Source organism: Pristiophorus japonicus, unplaced genomic scaffold, assembly GCF_044704955.1.
Source record: "Pristiophorus japonicus isolate sPriJap1 unplaced genomic scaffold, sPriJap1.hap1 HAP1_SCAFFOLD_29, whole genome shotgun sequence".
Classification (NCBI taxonomy): Eukaryota; Metazoa; Chordata; class Chondrichthyes; family Pristiophoridae; genus Pristiophorus; species Pristiophorus japonicus.
This window is the reverse complement of record NW_027252668.1, coordinates 5,563,894-5,582,785: the sequence shown is the minus strand read 5'-3', so window position 1 is coordinate 5,582,785 and position 18,892 is coordinate 5,563,894. Positions and strand designations below refer to the sequence as shown.

Genomic DNA, 18,892 nt, shown 5'->3' with positions numbered 1-18,892 from the left:
ACTGGTCCTACCTCCCCCAGAACCGGTTCCAATGTCCCAGGAATTTGAATCCCTCCCTGCTGCACCACTGCTCAAGCCACGTATTCATCTGCGCTATCCTGCGATTCCTACTCTGACTAGCACGTGGCACTGGAAGCAATCCCGAGATTACTACTTTTGAGGTCCTACTTTTTAATTTCGCTCCTAGCTCCTTAAATTCGTCTCGTTGGACCTCATCCCTTTTTTTACCTATGTCGTTGGTACCAATGTGCACCACTATACATAGATGACCTGGAGGAGGGGACAGAGTGTAGTGTAACAAAATTTGCAGATGACACAAAGATCAGTGGGAAAGCGGGTTGTGTAGAGGACACAGAGAGGCTGCAAAGAGATTTAGATAGGTTAAGGGAATGGGCTATTCAACCACAGGAGGTGTCACTTCTGGAGGTGAGATAATTAAAACATGGCCACCCTGGGGGTGACATCCTTAAAACATGGCTACACTGGGAGTGACATCATTAAAACATGGCCGCCCAGGGTGTGAGATCAGTAAAACATGGCCGCCCTGGGTGGTGACATCATTTAAACATTAGTGAGCGACGGCATTTAAATATAGCTGGCCCGATCGGTGACATCACCGGTTGCAAGAGTTTCTGATGGAGAGAGTGAGAGCAACGGAGAGAAACAGAGAGAGAGACAGAGTGAGGGAAAGCGAGAGAGAGGCACAGAGCGAGAAAGAAGGACAGAGACAGGGAGAGAGAGGGACAGAGACAGAGAGAGGGAGAGACAGAAAGACACAGACACAAAGAGAGAGAGAGAGAGAGAAACAGATGGAGAGAGGGATGGAGAGACAGAGACAGAGAGCAGACACAGAGAGAGGGAGAGACAGAGAGAGAGAGAGAGAGAGAAAGATACAGGGAGATGGAGAGACAGAGAGGGATGGAGAGACAGAGACAGAAAGAGGGAGAGACAGCGAGAGAGAGAGAGAGAGAGAGATAGAGGGGGACAGAGAAACAGAGAGAGAGAAAGACAGAGAGAGGGAGAGACAGAGAGCGAGAGAGAGTGAGAGGGAGAGGGAGTTCGAGAGTGGGGACAGTGTAACATTCAGCTCAGTTCAATGCCAACTTTTGGATATCAGGACAAATCTCCACTGAAAGTTCACCAGCCTGTTTCTTTTTGAGTTTTCACATTTTTATTTTATAACTACTATACATCAAAGCACAGTACTACAATAGACCAATGTTCAAGATCTTCTGATAACCAGCATTTGAGGTGCCTGTAAATTGTTGGTCTTGGTGGTACATGTATAAACAGAAGTGTCCCGAGTCCATTTGCCCGGCAAGATTCAACAAAGCCTGATCAGTGCTGCACCTTCAGCAGCAGTTCACCTGGACCTCTGCCTCATCTTTCGTCTGTTACACTTCAGCCTGTACACACTTCTTGCACTACTTAGCTCTCATGTCGACAAAGATCTTCGAATCCTGTTTGTAAAGATGGGAGTGGCCCAGGTGAACTGATGGACATAAATTCCCAATCGATCAAGGGGGAGGGCGATTGCTGTATAAACAGACTTCTTTGGGGAAAGAATGTCCTGAGAAGTCGACTCCCAACTGGTGAATAGCAGGAGATGGTTGGCCCATTGTCTATAGGGAAATACACCAGTTAACTAGATCGGTTTGGAGACCAGGAGCCATCACCGACCATTAAGGACATTAAATCATATCAAGAAGACATCAAACCTGAAGCACCTTTTGTTACCACGGACCCCAGGCCCCGGAAGGTGGGAAGAGGCCACAAGGGATTGGAGTGGATGACCCATCCAGACCTGGGAGGACGCCTGTAAACCATGCCCTGAGGCCCTGTGTCCATTAAAACACAGACAGCGGCCTGTGTATTGGAGGGGTATATCAGAGAGCTGTTTTGGATAGCTCTCTCTCTCTTGCTACTTCACTCACCTCATCGCCCTCACCCAGAAACCAGCACTCCACCACGGGACAGAAGGACAGAACATCACAGAGAGCTGAGCCGTGCTTTTCCACCCCAATACAGACCACAACTCAAACTGGGACTGGAATACTGCATCGGCACTACAGAACCAGGAGCCACATCGTACGGGAAGCTGCAAGTCCGCAGGCAATCGGGGTCAGCATTGTCCACACCTACACATCCTGAAGACCATTTAGCTGTGTTAAGGGGTATTGTGTGTCTTAGCCAAACCATAGGGGTTTAGCCTGGGAAGGTTCTGTTCTTGTACACTGTATATTATATATTAGGCTGTGGTAACTTGACATGGCAGGGGCTTGTTGGACAAGCCAGGGTTGTACATTTGTACGTATTACACCACTGTGTACTGTTTTACTAGTGGTGTGGTTAAACTTTATTAAACACTATATGGTTGAGCCCGAAAAACGTTGTCCGTGCCAGATCAGTCCACAGAAATCCCTATCATCCAGAATTTGTAGTCGGAGGTGTGTTTCAGTACGCCCAAGCAAACCACTTACAACCTGCCCTGGGAGTGTTTGATGGGACAGTATAGAGGGTGCTTTACTCTGTATCTAACCCGTGCTGTACCTGCCCTGGGAGTGTTTGATGGGACAGTGTAGAGGGAGCTTTACTCTGTATCTAACCCCCTGTACCTGCCCTGGGAGTGTTTGATGGGACAGTGTAGAGGGTGCTTTACTCTGTATCTAACCCGTGCTGTACCTGCCCTGGGAGTGTTTGATGGAACAGTGTAGAGGGAGCTTTACTCTGTATCTAACCCATGCTGTATCTGCCCTGCGAGTGTTTGATGGGACAATGTAGAGGGAGCTTTACTCTGTATCTAACCCATGCTGTACCTGCCCTGGGAGTGTTTGATGGGACAATGTAGAGGGAGCTTTACTCTGTATCTAACCCCGTGCTGTACCTGCCCTGCGAGTGAGTGACAGGGGAACAAATCAGACCCAGAGCCTCTCCCCTGCGCCCTGACTGAACGGGCGGCCTACCAACAGTAAAAATCTAACCCCGGTGAAGTCTAAAGATCAATGGGGGTAGACTTTGTGGAATTGTCTGGAGGGGCTGAATGGCCCACTGCTGTTCCTATGTCCCTGAGAGGAAGAAGACACGGATAAGAGGCTTTCATCAATGCAGTGAGTTTATTTCTGAGCAATGCCCATTATTCGTGTAGTGTATGTAGGCACCTTTAATAATGACTCCATGAGGCAGGGTATGATACTTAAACTGTGTAGACCTGTAGTCCTTTATTTGCAGCTCCTCAAGTGAGGACCACAAGCTGTGAGCTCCTTTTTATACTGGGTTACCTGCAGTGTGCAGGTAACCCTTAGGTCTCCCGTAGCAGCGCCCTCTGGTGTACAGGTAAGGTGTGTACAGTGTAAGAGTACATTCAGTGTTGCATATCAGTGTTACAGACATCACACAGTAAACAGGCGTGCAGACACAACAATTCGGACAGCAGTTTTACAGGGTCGGGGGTCGCAAGGCCTACACAATCAAACGGAGCCTAAATTAAAGTTAGCTGCCATGGGGAACCTCAGTCAGGTCCGGCAGGGGGATCGATGACAGTCCATTCATTTTCTTTGACTTTGGGATGCAGCAACTGTAATCCTTGTAACACAGGCCAAATACTGCTTCCTCAAACCTCTGACAAGCAGAGTGCCTGCAGGAACCTCCAAACCTCCAGCACCCGTAGGACAGGCCTGAAATCCAGAAAGGAAGCATTCATTAACCCATAGGACTCTGGGACGGTGGGCTGGGGGTGGGGAGTAGGGAGTGGGGGGAGCGGGGGGGGGGGGAGGGGTTGGGGAAACAGCAGAAATCATGCCAAATCGAGCCTGTCAGTGTTACAGTACAGGGGGAGTGTTACAGAGTGTTGTATAGAAGTAACGGTGCTGTAAATTCTAGGTATTTCAGCTTAGATACTGGGAGGATGTTTCTCCTGGCTGGGAGTTTCAATCTAGGGGTCACAGTCTCAGGATAAGGGCTCGGCCATTTATGACTGAGATGAGGAGAAACTTCTTCACTCAAAGGGTTAGGAGTCTGTGGAATTCTTGCCCCCAGAGGGCTGTGGGTACTGTCAGAACTGACCACACAGTTCGCAACCTTGGTGTCATATTTGACCCTGAAATGAGCTTTCGACCACATATCTGCAGCATAACTCAGACCACCTATTTCCACCTCCGTAACATTGCCCCTCTCCGCCCTGTCCTCAGCTCATCAACTGCTGAAGCCCTCATCCATGCCTTAGTTACCTCCAGATTTGACTATTCCAACGCACTCCTGGCTGGCCTCCCACATTCTACCCTACATAATCTAGAGGTGATCCAAAACTCGGCTGCCTGTGTCCTAACTTGCACCAAGTCCCACTCACCCACCACCCCTGTGCGCGCTGACCTACATCAGACCCGGTTAAGCAATGCCTCGATTTCAAAATTCTCGTCCTTATTTTCAAATCCCTCCATGGCCCCAGCCCTCCCTATCTCTGTAATCTCTGGGTACCCCCACAACCCCCGAGATGTCTGCGCTCCTCTAATTCTGCCCTCTTGAGCATCCTCGATTATAATCGCTCAAACATTGGTGGCCGTGCTTCTGTTGCCTGAGCCCCAAGCTCTGAAACTCCCTGCCCAAACCTCTCTGCCTCTCGACCTCTCCACTCTCTATCCTCCTTCAAGATTTCCTTAAAACCTACCTGTTTGACCAAGCTTTTGGTCATCTGCGCTGATTTCTACTTATGCGGCTTGGTATCAAAACTTTTGTCTCATAAGACTCTGGTGAAGTGCCTTGGGATATTTCAGTACATTAAAGGCGCTATATAAATACAAGTTTTTGTTGTTGTCTTTTCTGATCAGGCGTTAAACTGAAACCGTTAAAACGGTACAGAAATCCCACCCCCCCTCCCTTATGTCGGAGTCTCTCCAACTCACTGCCAGCTCAAGGACTCTGAGCCAGAGTGAGTCAAGATGGAGACAGTTACTACAGATGTGGGACGCGGGGGCAGTCTCACTGTCTACAAACTCCCACACTCTGCAGTCCTGACACTCTGCCTGCACTGCCATTTCTAGTTTTTATTGATTGATTTACTTGTTAGTAACTTAATTCGAGATATGAAGGAACTACTTGGGGTTGAGATTATATTTAGTCGATGGATTTACCTTGATTTCAGGTTAATTTGTAACTAATTAGATTATTTTTTGTTCATTAACTGCTTTGTTTTATTATCTTGTTACTTGCTATTTATTATTTGTGTGTACCAGATTTTATTTCATGCAATTTGAATGCCTTTAATGCTGGGATCCTCTATTTAGTTCATTTTAATTGTATCCCCTTCTATCTAATTAATGACACTGATTATTATGGCACATTGCTCCAAGTGTGGTCTAACCAAGGTATATGGAGACCAGAACTGTGCAGAGTGCTCCAAGTGTGGTCTAATCAAGGTATATGGAGACCAGAACTGTGCAGAGTGCTCCGTGTGGTCTAACCAAGGTATATGGAGACCAGAACTGTACAGAGTGCTCCGTGTGGTCGAACCAAGGTATATGGAGACCAGAACTGTGCACAGTGCTCCGTGTGGTCTAACCAAGGTATATGGAGACCAGAACTGTGCACAGTGCTCCAAGTGAGGGCTAATCAAGGTATATGGAGACCAGAACTGTGCACAGTGCTCCAAGTGTGGTCTATACAAGATATATGGAGACCAGAACTGTGCACAGTGCTCCAAGTGTGGTCTATACAAGTTTAACATAACTTCCCTGTTTTGAATTCTCTCTCCAGTCATTTAAATGGATGATATTGTGGAGGCCATGCCTTCTACACCTCTCCCCATTCCTATTTCCTTTTCTATCACCAAACATAAAAATTGTCCTTCACTGACCGGAACAGGCTCGAGGGGCTGAATGGCCCCTCGAGGAATGCTGGTACAGATGGGCTACTGAGAGATGTACTGACCTGCAAATCTGTCCGTTGTACACTCTAGGTCGTTGGCAGTGGTGGGCTGCACCAACAGCAGGACACCAAGCAACAAGAGCAGTGCCTTCATCATCCTCCACTGCCCCTCAGAGTCACGATGAGACGGCTGGAGTGCAGGAGCTCTTTATATAGACCCGGAGAGTATTCTGCAGTTAATAATCACACACACACACACTCATGGGGCAGGTGAGGATTGGCTCCACCTTGGTCATTCTAAAGGGGCAGTCCGCTAACAAAGACCAACAGTAATTGGAATCAAGGCTTCATTATGTCTCTCATGCAGTTTTTTAATTAATAAACGGAACACCAATCTGAGTAAGGTTTGAAGGAATTTTCCATTTATATAGTGCCTTTCACGACCACCGGATGTCTCAAAGTGCTTTACAGCCAATGAAGTACTTTTGGAGTGCAGTCACTGTTGTAATGTGGGATACGCAGCAGCCAATTTGCGCACAGCAAGCTCCCACAAACAGCAATGTGATAATGACCAGATCATGTGTTTTTGTTCTATTGATTGAGGAATAAATATTGGCCAGGACACAGGGATAACTTCCCTGCTCTTCTTCGAAATAGTGCCATGGGATCTTTTACATCCACCTGAGAGAGCAGACGGGGCCTCGTTTTATCGTCTCATCTGAAAGACAGATGTCTAAAGTAAGTGACTAAAGTAAGAATCGTGTCTGTGCTGGCTCTTTGAAAGAACGATCCAATTCGCCCCACTCTCCCCTGTTCTTTCCCCAGAGCCCTGCAGAATTTTTCTTGTCAAGTATTTATCCGAGTCCCCTTTAGAAAGTCACTATTGAAACTGCTTCCACCGCCCTGTCAGGCAGTGCGACCCAGATCACAACTCCCTGCGGAAAAAAATTCCCTCATCGCCAAGCTAGTCCAATTGCCAATGATCTTAAATCTGTTTCCCCTGGTTACCTAATCTCACACCCTCTAGAGGATCCTGCGGCCACGATTGGCAGAAGATCACGGAAATCCCCCAGTGTCCTGGGGCCAATATTTATCCCTCAACCAACATCGCTAAAACAGATAGAAACATAGGGACAGGAGGAGGCTAATCAGTCCCTCGAGGCTGTTCTGCCATTCAATGAGATCAAGGCTGATCTGTGACCTAACTCCATATACCCGCCTTTGCCCCATATCTCTTGATAACTCTGGTAACAAAAATCTATCAATCACAGATTTAAAATTAACAATTGACCCAGCGTCAATTGCCGTTTGTGGAAGAGTGTTTCAAACCTTTCCCACCCTCTGTGTGTAGGAGTGTTTCCCAACTTCACTCCTGAAAGGTCTGACTCTAATTTTTAGACTATGCCTAGTCCTAGACACCCCAACCAGCGAAACAGACTCTCTCTATCTACCCTCTCTGTTCCCCTTAATATCCTGAAAACTCTGATCAAACCAGCCCTTAACCGTCTAAATTCCAGGGAATACAACCCTAGTTTGTGTAATCTCTCCTCTTAACTTAACCCTTGCAGTCCGGGTATCTTTCTGGTAAACCTATGCTGCACTCCCTCCAAGACCAATATATCCTCCCGAAGGTGTGGTGCCCAGAACTGCTCACAGTGCTCCAGGTGTGGGGTAACTAGGGTTTGTACAGCTGCAGCATAACTTCTGGCCCCTTGTACTCGAGTCCTCTCGATAGAAAGACTTTCAGATTATTTCCTGTACCTATCCATGACTCTTGAATGATCTACGTACATTGACCCTATGTCTCTATGTCCCTATTTCTAGCTTTTCACCCTTGACAGTGTCAGCTGTGGCTCAGTGGGCAGCATCTCACCTCTGAGTCAGAAGGTTGTGGGCCACAAAAATCTAGGCTGACACTCCAGTACAGTGCTGAGGGAGTGCTGCACTGTTGGAGGTACCGTCTTTCGGATGAGACGTTAAACCGAGGTCCCGTCTGCTCTCTCAAGTGGACGTAAAAGTTCCCACGGCACAATTTCAAAGAGGAGCTGGGGAATTGGATAAATACTTGCCTCTGCCCCTCTCGCCCCCACCCCCCCCTCGGCCGGCCCCTCTCGTCCCACCCCCCTTGGCCCCACTCGGCCCACGCCCCTCAGCCCCACACCCCTTGGCCCCCCCCTCGGCCTCACTCAGCCCCTCGCCTCGGCCCACCCACCTCGCTGCCGCCCCCCTTGCCCACTGTCCTTAACTCGGGACCTCCTTGCCAGCCCGCCTGAACATCTCCTCGGTGGCTCGGGAATATCCGGATTCGTGACGTCAGCAAGACGTTCCGAAGTTGGGAAATACCCGTAATCGGGAATAGCCTTGATCCCGAGGGTTCCGGATTGTTGACACTGTACCTGTACTCTGATCGTTCCTCTTTAGGTCCAAAGATTTCAGAGATCACCTCACACTTGACTACATTTGAAATCCATTTGCCACAGTTTTCCCATTCACTTAATCAATGAATGTCTCTCTGTAATGGTTTGCTTCCATCTACACTGCCTACACTGCTGCCGATCTTTGTGTCATCCATAGACAAGCCCCTGTGCAACGCTTTAGTCACATCTTCACATATCTCAATCAGGCTTGTCAGGCACCTACCTATTGCAAATGATGGGCTGAAAATGTTCAAGGTATTTATTCTCTCTATCCTTAATTATAGACTCTGGTCATTCTCCGACAACAGGTGTTGGGCGAACTGGTCTATAAAGCCCTGGTGATAAAACAGGGGAACATAGAATATCAGAGTAAACTGGTACGAAACGTAAAAAACAGATTGTAGGAGTTTCTGTAAGTATGTAAGCAGGAAGAGAGTCACAAAAGTAAGCGTTGGTCCCTTGGAGGCCGAGACAGGATAATGAGAAATAAGGAAAAAAACTTCAAACAAATCTTTTGTATGTGACTTCACAATAGAAGTCACAAAAAGCAGACCAAAAATAGTGGGGAACCAAGGGACTACCGAGGGTGAGGAACTGAAAGGTCAGTCGAGAAAAATAAAACCTTTTTTGAGGATGTAACTAGCAGAGTAGGTAAAGGGTGTGGTATATTTGGATTTCCAAAAGGCATTCAATAAGGAGGCCCGAAATCTTGCCAGGCAAGATTAGGGCTCATGGGGTTGGGGGTAATATATTAGCATTGATAGAGGATTGCTTAACGGACAGAAAACAGAGAGTAGGAATAAACTCTTTTTCAGGTTGGCAAGCTGAAACTAGTGGGGTGCCACAGGGATCAGTGCTGGGGCCTCAACTATTTACAATCTATATTAATGATTTTGATAAAGGGTCATAGTGCAATGTATTCATGTTTGCTGACGATACAAAGCTCGATGGGAAAGTAAGCTGTGAAGAGGACATTATGGGCTAGATTTTCCACTTTTGTGCTTATCGCCCAAAAATGGGTGTTATTTCCGGTGTGGGCGGTAAAAAAGGGTTTTCAGATCGTCGACTTCTCGTCCATTCTCAAAGCACCTAGGATCCATTTTTGAAAATGGGCGTTACCGCGAGCGATATGAAATGGGCGGTAGCGTTAAATTTTTTTGACCTTCTGCCGTAAAGTGTCGGCGTTCTTAGCAACGGCATGGCAACGCTCGATTCCCACGATTCAGGAGGTCAAGGGTCATCATGACATGCACAGAAGAGGAGACAGAGAGAGAGGGAGCTCAGAGGCACTGAAAGTGTGTGTGGCTGTGGTATTGTGGGAGATAGGAGGTTCACCAGCAGCAAAAAGCCCACTACGCACCAAGAACATAGTTGGCACCGAGGTTTTGTCCAACAAATAAGATATAACATGGAAAGGGATGGAGGAAGCCTTGGAGCTGGTAGCCAGGAACACTGGTGGCAGAGGGATCCCAGTGGTCCCAGAGCACTGCACTGCACCTCAAGGTGGCGCACCACACGAGAGCCAGCAGCAACATCTTGCTTCTGGCTCGGAGCACGTTCCCAGCTTGGGACCGTCCTCTTCCACATCCGTCCAAGCAGCATTTTGGTCATCATCCCACCACCCTCCCACCCCCCCCCCTCGCCTGAGGAGCTCCTTGGCCAGGTGGCTTGGAGTCAGGAGGGGAAGGGGTAGAGGTGGGGAGGAGAAGCGGGGGACGGGGGGAGAAAGGTTGGTTTGTACAGCCGTGGATAACCAAGGAAATAAAGGAGAGTATCAAATTAAAAACCAATGCGTAAAAGGTGGCCAAGGTTAGTGGGAAAATAGAAGATTGGGAAAATTTTAAACAACAGCAAAGAATGACTAAGAAAGCATAAAGAAAGGAAAGATAGATTACGAGGGTAAACTTGCGCAAAACATAAAAACAGATAGTAAAAGCTTTTACAGATATATAAAACGGAAAAGAGTGACTAAAGTAAATGTTGGTCCCTTAGAAGATGAGAAGGGGGATTTAATAATGGGAAATGTGGAAATGGCTGAGACCTTAAATAATTATTTTGCTTCGGTCTTCACAGTGGAAGACACAAAAACCATGCCAAAAATTGCTGGTCACAGGAATGTGGGAAGGGAGGACCTTGAGATAATCACTATCACGAGGGGGGTAGTGCTGGATAGGCTAATGGGACTCAAGGTAGACAAGTCCCCTCGTCCTGATGAAATGCATCCCAGGGTATTAAAAGAGATGGCGGAAGTTATAGCAGATGCATTAGTTATAATCTACCAAAATTCTCTGGACTCTGGGGAGGTACCAGCGGATTGGAAAGCAGCTAATGTAACTCCTCCGTTTAAAAAAGGGGGCAGACAAAAGGCAGGTAACTATAGGCCGGTAAGTTTAACATCTGTAGTGCTTGAAACTATCATTAAGGAAGAAATAGCTGGACATCTAGACAGGAATAGTGCAATCAAGCAGACACAACATGGATTCATGAAGGGGAAATCATGTTTAACTAATTTACTGGAATTCTTTGAGGATATAACGAGCATGGTGGATAGAGGTGTACCGATGGATGTGGTGTATTTAGATTTCCAAAAGGCATTCGATTAGGTGCCACACAAAAGGTTACTGCAGAAGATAAAGGTTCGCGGAGTCAGAGGAAATGTATTAGCATGGATAGAGAATTAGCTGGCTAACAAAAGCAGAGAGTCGGGATAAATGGGTCCTTTTCGGGTTGGGAAATCTGTGGTTAGTGGTGTGCCACAGGGATCGTTGCTGGGACCACAACTGTTTACAATATACATAGATGAACTGGAAGAGGGGACAGAGTGTAGTGTAACAAAATTTGCAGATGACACAAAGATTAGTGGGAAAGCGGGTTGTGTAGAAGACACAGAGAGGCTGCAAAGAGATTCAGATAGGTTAAGCGAATGGGCTAAGGTTTGGCAGATGGAATACAATGTCGGAAAGTGTGAGGTCATCCACCTTGGAAAAAAAAACAGTAAAAGGGAATATTATTTGAATGGGGAGAAATTACAACATGCTGAGATGCAGAGGGACCTGGGGGTCCTTGTGCATGAATCCCAAAAAGTTAGTTTGCAGGTGCAGCAGGTAATCAGGAAGGTGAATGGAATGTTGACCTTCATTGCGAGAGGGATGGAGTACAAAAGCAGGGAGGTCCTGCTGCAACTGTATAGGGTATTGGTGAGGCCGCACCTGGAGTACTACGTGCAGTTTTGGTCACCTTACTGAAGGAAGGATATACTAGCTTTGGAGGGGGTACAGAGACGATTCACTAGGCTGATTCCGGAGATGAGGGGCTTACCTTATGATGATAGATTGAGTAGACTGGGTCTTTACTCGTTGGAGTTCAGAAGGATGAGGGGTGATCTTATAGAAACATTTAAAATAATGAAAGGGATAGACAAGATAGAGGCAGAGAGGTTGTTTCCATTGGTCGGGGAGACTAGAACTAGGGGGCACAGCCTCAAAATACGGGGGAGCCAATTTAAAACCGAGTTGAGAAGGAATTTCTTCTCCCAGAGGGTTGTGAATCTGTGGAATTCTCTGTGCAAGGAAGCAGTTGAGGCTAGCTCATTGAATGTATTCAAGTCACAGATAGATAGATTTTTAAGCAATAAGGGAATTAAGGGTTACGGGGAGTGGGCGGGTAAGTGGAGCTGAGTCCACGGCCAGATCAGCCATGATCTTGTTGAATGGCGGAGCAGGCTCGAGGGGCTAGATGGCCTACTCCTGTTCCTAATTCTTATGTTCTAATGTAAATACTGATGATTTCAGAATAATGTTCCGTTTAAATGTTTTTTATTTAACAAAATCTTGTTGCGCATTGGCTCAGATAGCTGCACCATTACACACTGGTGAGTCGTTAACATCAAAGGGTATAATTACACTTAACTTCAATCAACTCAAACTTTAACTCTCACCAAGGTGATGCCCACCATTGATGTATGACCTGCACACCCAGCAGTGTGTCAGCCTTGTAACCAACAACATTCTTTCAGGCAAAGCGATCATTGATGAGCTCCTGACATAAGGCTCTTGCAGCTATCATGCCACCACAGGCACTTTCTTGCGATCTGCACGGGGGCAAAGACATGGCTTCAGTGTGAGTCTGATTGTCTGGGCCGATGTCAGTGTCTGCCTCCTCGTCCTCCTCTTCCTCTCTCTGGTCAGGTGGACAGTCAGACTCATCAGGCAATTCTTGTCCCCTCCTGATAGCAGCATGGAGCACACCACCACGAATTGAGCTACCTGCTCAGGATGGTATTGGAGCTCGCCTTCTGAGTGGTCCAGGCAACTGAAGCGCTGCTTCAGCACTCCAATGGTTTGCTCCACGATATTGCGAGTTGCTTGTGGCTTTCATTTTATCGCCTCTCGGCTTCGGTGTGGGTGTCACACAGCAGAGTCATCAGCCACGTGGCCAGGCCATATCCTTTGTCACCAAGCATCCATCATTGACCTTGTGGCTGATTGTTAAACAAGTCAGATACAGTGCTCTCACACAAGGTGTGAGCATCATGGATGCTGTCCGGAAATTTAGTATTCATCGCCAGGGACAGTTGGGGAGAGGAGGAGACGGAGAGTTGGGGAGAGGAGGAGAGGGAGAGTTGGGGAGAGGAGGAGAGGGGAAGTTGGGGAGAGGAGGAGAGGGGGAGTTGGGGAGAGGAGGAGAGGGGGAGTTGCGGAGAGGAGGAGAGGGAGAGTTGGGGAGAGGAGGAGACGGAGAGTTGGGGAGAGGAGGAGAGGGGGAAGTTGGGGAGAGGAGGAGAGGGAGAGTTGGGGTGAGGAGGAGAGGAGGAGAGGGAGAGTTGGGGAGAGGGGGAGTTGGGGAGAGGAGGAGAGGGAGAGTTGGGGAAGGAGAGGGGGAGTTGGGGAGAGGAGGAGAGGGAGAGTTGGGGAGAGGAGGAGAGGGAGAGTTGGGGAAGGAGAGGGGTAGTTGGGGAGAGGAGGAGAGGGAGAGTTGGGGAGAGTGGGAGAGGGAGAGTTGGGGAGAGGAGGAGAGGGAGAGTTGGGGAGGGGAGGAGAGGGAGAATTGGGGACGGGAGGAGAGGGAGAGTTGGGGAGAGGAGAAGAGGGAGAGTTGGGGAGAGGAGGAGAGGGAGAGTTGGGGAGAGGAGGAGAGGGGGAGTTGCGGAGAGCAGGAGAGGGGGAGTTGGGGAGAGGGGGAGTTGGGGAGAGGAGGAGAGGGGGAGTTGGGGAGAGGAGGAGAGGGAGAGTTGGGGAAGGGGAGAGGGAGAGTGGGTTGAGGGAGGGGTGAGAGTCAGGACAGCCTGTGGGGTCAATCCAGGTCATGTCTCAAGTGCTGATACTGGAACCTCTCAATCTCTTCACTAACTTGGCGAGGTGTTTGAAGAGATAAGTCAGGCCGTCTTTCTGCTCCTGCCTGAACTTTCTCTGGGTGGCCATGTAAATGCAGGTGTTGGTGCAGGAGCTGAGCAGTTTGAAGATGTAGCCCACCTCCTGGAAGATGAAGTCTGGGTCGTCATACCCGTAGTAGTAGATGTCGTTCCTGACCCTGGTGTCCAGGAAGTAGACCACGTGGACAGACCACAGCAGCACGAAGCTCCCGGAGATGGTGAAGAGCAGGACCATGGACCTCCTGCGGCCCTCCATCTCGGGGTCGGTCTGCGTCCCCTCCTTGCCGCCAGCCTGGAGTCTCCGGCGGGCGCGGCCGGCCACCAGGACATACCTGACGGTGAGGGCGTTGAGCAGCAGGATCAGGGCGAAGGGGAAGGTGGGGGTGAGGATGATGTGGAACAGGTCGTAGGCCTCCCAGGCCGGCAAGGTGAAGAAGCTCAGCCTGATCCTGCACAGCCAGCCTGTGCCCTCCATCACGAAGCGCAGCTCGTATTTGAAGTACCAGGGGACGTTTTTGAGGCAGAAGAAGGCGCTCACCACCCCGATCACCCCGGCGGCCATCCTCCCGGTGCAGTAGCGGGCCTTGAGCTGCCGGCAGCAGATGGCCACGGTGCGGTCGAAGGTAAAGGCCACAGTCAGCCAGATGGAGTTCTCGGTGGCCGCGCTCTGCAGGACGGCCCGGAGGCTGCACACCGGGGTGAGGTACAGGAAGGACGGGGGGAAGAAGAGGCTGCTGATGTGGTTGAGAATCACGTCGAGCACCACCACCGCCAGGTCCGCCGTCGCCATGGCGACCAGGTAGCAGGTGACGCACCGGGAGAGGCCGCACCTGCCCCGTGACAGGATGGCGATCGCCATGACGTTAACTGCAGGGGGAGAGAGAAAAGAAAATAAAGGAAGTACGACGTTAACATATGGATTGGGAGCAGGAGTCGGCCATTCGGCCCCTCGAGCCTGCTCCGCCATTCAATAAGATCACAGCTGATCTTCTACCACAACTCCACCTTCCTGTACTGTCCCCATATCCCTTGATTCCCTTAATATCCAAAAATCCAGCGATTTGTGTCTTGAATATATTCAAAGACTGAGCCTCCACAGCCCTCTGGGGTAGAGAATTCCAGAGAGTCACCACCCTCTGAGTGAAGAAGTTTCTCCTCATCTTAGTCCTAAATGGCCGACCCCTTATCCTGAGACTGTGACCCCTGGTTCTAGACTCCCAGCCAGAGGAAACATCCGCCCTGCATCTACCCTGTCAAGTCCTGTAAGAATGTTGTATGTTTCAATCAGATCTCTCAATCTTCTAAATACTAGAGAATATCGGCCAAGTCTACTCAATCTCTCCTCATAGGACAATCCCCCATCCCAGGAATCAGTCTGGTGAACCTTCGTTGCACTCCCTCAATGGCAAGTATATCCTTCCTTAGGTCAGGAGACCAGAACTGTACACAATACTCCAGGTCTGGTCTCACCAGGGTCCTATATAATTGCAGTAAGACGTTGTTACTCTTATATTCAAATCCTGTTGTAATAAAGGCCAACATACCATTTGCTTTCTTCATTGCTTGATGTACTTACGGGTTAACTTTCAGTGATTGGTATACAAGGACAGCCAGGTCCCTGTGAACACCAACATCTCCCAATCTCTCACCATTTAAAAATTACTCTGCTTTTCTATTTTTCCTACCAAAATGGATAACTTCACATTTCTCCACATTATATTCCATTTGCCATGTTCTTGCCCACTCACTTAGCCTGTCAATAACCCCTTGAAGTCTTTTTGCATCCTCCTCACAATTTACATTCCCACCTAGCTTTGAACCATCAGCAAACTTGGAAATATTACATTTGGTCCCCTCATCCAAATCATTAATATAGATTGTGACTAGCTGGGGCCCAAGCACTGATCCTTAAGGCACCCCCACTAGTTACAGCCTGCCAAACCGAAAATGACCCGTTTATTCCGACTCTCTGTTTTGTGTCCATTAACCAATCCACGCTAGTATATTACCTCAATCCCATGAGCCCTCATTTTGTTCAATACCCTCTTGTGTGGCACCTTATCGAATGCCTTCTGAAAATCCAAATACACCACATCCACTGGTTCCCCCTTATCTATTCTGTTAGTTACAATCTCTTTTGTTTCTTAGAACAGTATGTTACAGAACCTATAAGGGAGCAAGCGATCTTAGATCTGGTCCTGTGTAATGAGACAAGAAAAATAAACGATCTCCAAGTAAAAGATCCTCTCGGATATGAGTGATCACAGTATGGTTAAATTTGTAATACAGATTGAGGGTGAGGAAGTAGTGTCTCAACCAAGGGTACTATGCTTAAACAAAGGGGACTACAGTGGGATGAGGGCAGAGTTGGCTAAAGTAGACTGGAAACACAGACTAAACGGTGGCACAATTGAGGAACAGTGGAGGACTTTAAAGGAGCTCTTTCATAGTGCTCAACAAAAATATATTCCAGTGAAAAAGAAGGGCGGTAAGAGAAGGGATAACCAGCCGTGGATAACCAAGGAAATAAAGGAGAGTATCAAATTAAAAACCAATGCGTATAAGGTGGCCAAGGTTAGTGGGAAACTAGAAGTTTGGGAAAATTTTAAACGACAGCAAAGAATGACTAAGAAAGCAATAAAGAAAGGAAAGATAGATTACGAAAGTAAACTTGCGCAAAACATAAAAACTGATAGTAAAAGCTTTTACAGATATATAAAACGGAAAAGAGTGACTAAAGTAAATGTTGGTCCCTTAGAAGATGAGAAGGGAGATTTAATAATGGGAAATGTTGAAATGGCTGAGACCTTAGACAATTATTTTGCTTCGGTCTTCACAGTGGAAGACACAAAAACCATGCCAAAAATTGCTGGTCACAGGAATGTGGGAAGGGAGGACCTCGAGACAATCACTATCACTAAGGGGTTAGTGCTGGACAGGCTAATGGGACTCAAGGTAGACAAGTCCCCTGGTCCTGATGAAATGCATCCCAGGGTATTAAAAGAGATGGCGGAAGTTATAGCAGATGCATTCGTTATAATCTACCAAAATTCTCTGGACTCTGGGGAGGTACCATCGGATTGGAAAGCAGCTAATGTAACGCCTCTGTTTAAAAAAGGGGGCAGACAAAAGGCAGGTAACTATAGTCTGGTTAGTTTAACATCTGTAGCGGGGAAAATGCTTGAAGCTATCATTAAGGAAGAAATAGCGGGACATCTAGATAGGAATAGTGCAATCAAGCAGACACAACATGGATTCATGCAGGGGAAATCATGTTTAACTAATTTACTGGAATTCTTTGAGGATATAACGAGCCTGGTGGATAGAGGTGGACCGATGGATGTGGTGTATTTAGATTTCCAAAAGGCATTCGATAAGGTGCCACACAAAGGGTTACTGCGTCGGCGGCAGTCGGGAGCAGCGTCGAGGAGGTGCGTGGAGAGGCCTATAAAAGGCACAGCAGGGAGTCCGGGGCCCAGCGTCGGCGGCAGTCGGGAGCAGCGTCGAGGAGGTGCGTGGAGAGGCCTATAAAAGGCACAGCAGGGAGTCCGGGGCCCAGCGTCGGCGGCAGTCGGGAGCAGCGTCGAGGAGGTGCGTGGAGAGGCCTATAAAAGGCACAGCAGGGCGTCCGGGGCCCAGCGTCGGCGGCAGTCGGGAGCAGCGTCGAGAAGGTGCGTGGAGAGGCCTATAAAAGGCGTGACTTGTGCAGCTACAGGGAGAAGGCAAAAAAGAAGTAGAAAGAAATCAAAAGGTGACGTCACAGCCAAGAGGGTAAGTGATTGGCTGGTGATTGGTGAGTAGTTTTTCTTTTTTCTCTTCCAGATCAGTGAGTAACTTTTAACATTGTTGTTGCCAATTTAAGTGTATATAAGGGTTAAGTCATGGCAGGAGAGCTCGGTCGGGTGTTATGCTCCTCCTGTACCATGTGGGAACTCAGGGACACTTCCGGTGTCCCTGACGATTACGTGTGCGGGAAGTGTATCCGCCTCCAGCTCCTGACAGACCGCGTTGCGGAGTTGGAGCTGAGGGTGGATTCACTCTGGAGCATCCACGATGCTGAGAATGATGTGAGTATCACGTGTAGCGAGTTGGTCGTACCGCAGGGAAAGGGTCCACAGCCAGATAGGGAATGGAAGACCAACAGGAAGAGCAGTGCAAGGAAGGTAGTGCAGGAGTCCCCTGTGGTCAACCCCCTGCAAAACAGATACACTGCTTTGGATACTGTTGAGGGGGATGACTCATCAGGGGAGGGCAGCAGCAGCCAAGTTTATGGCACCATGGCTGGCTCTGCTGCACAGGAGGGCAGGAAAAAGACTGGGAGAGCAATAGTGATTGGGGATTCAATGGTGAGGGGAATAGATAGGCGTTTCTGCGGCCGCAACCGAGACTCCAGGATGGTATGTTGCCTCCCTGGTGCAAGGGTCAAGGATGTCTCGGAGCGGGTGCAGGACATTCTAAAAAGGGAGGGAGAACAGCCAGTTGTCGTGGTGCACATTGGTACCAACGACATAGGTAAAAAAAGGGATGAGGTCCTACGAAACGAATTTAAGGGAGCTAGGAGCTAAATTAAAAAGTAGGACCTCAAAAGTAGTAATCTCGGGATTGCGACCAGTGCCACGTGATAGTCAGAATAGGAATCGCAGGATAGTGCAGATGAATACGTGGCTTGAGCAGTGGTGCAACAGGGAGGGATTCAAATTCCTGGGGCATTGGAACCGGTTCTGGGGGAGGTGGGACCAGTACAAACCGGACGGTCTGCACCTGGGCAGGACCGGAACCAATGTCCTAGGGGGAGTGTTTGCTAGTGCTGTTGGGGAGGATTTAAACTGATATGGCAGGGGGATGGGAACCAATGCAGGGAGACAGAGGGAAACAAAAAGGAGGCAAAAGCAAAAGACAGAAAGGAGATGAGGAAAAGTGGAGGGCAGAGAAACCCAAGGCAAAGAACAAAAAGGGCCACTGTACAGCAAAATTTTAAAAGGATAAAGGGTGTTAAAAGAACAAGCCTGAAGGCTTTGTGTCTTAATGCAAGGAGTATCCGCAATAAAGTGGATGAATTAACTGTGCAAATAGATGTTAACAAATATGATGTGATTGGGATTACGGAGACGTGGCTCCAGGATGATCAGGGCTGGGAACTCAACATCCAGGGGTATTCAACATTCAGGAAAGATAGAATAAAAGGAAAAGGAGGTGGGGTAGCATTGCTGGTTAAGGAGCAAATTAAGGCAATAGTTCGGAAGGA

The 18,892-nt window shown here is 48.4% G+C and overlaps 1 protein-coding gene across 1 annotated transcript in view; it reads left to right on the top strand.

Moving 5' to 3' along the window:
• Positions 1-18,647, top strand: part of LOC139248274 (zinc finger protein 664-like) — a 127,272-nt gene extending 108,625 nt beyond the window's left edge. Inside the window, exon 3 of the transcript XR_011591025.1 lies at positions 18,636-18,647. The gene's annotated coding sequence lies outside the window, so the exon portion shown is untranslated. The remainder of the gene's footprint in view (positions 1-18,635) is intronic.
• Positions 18,648-18,892: the final 245 nt, after the last annotated feature.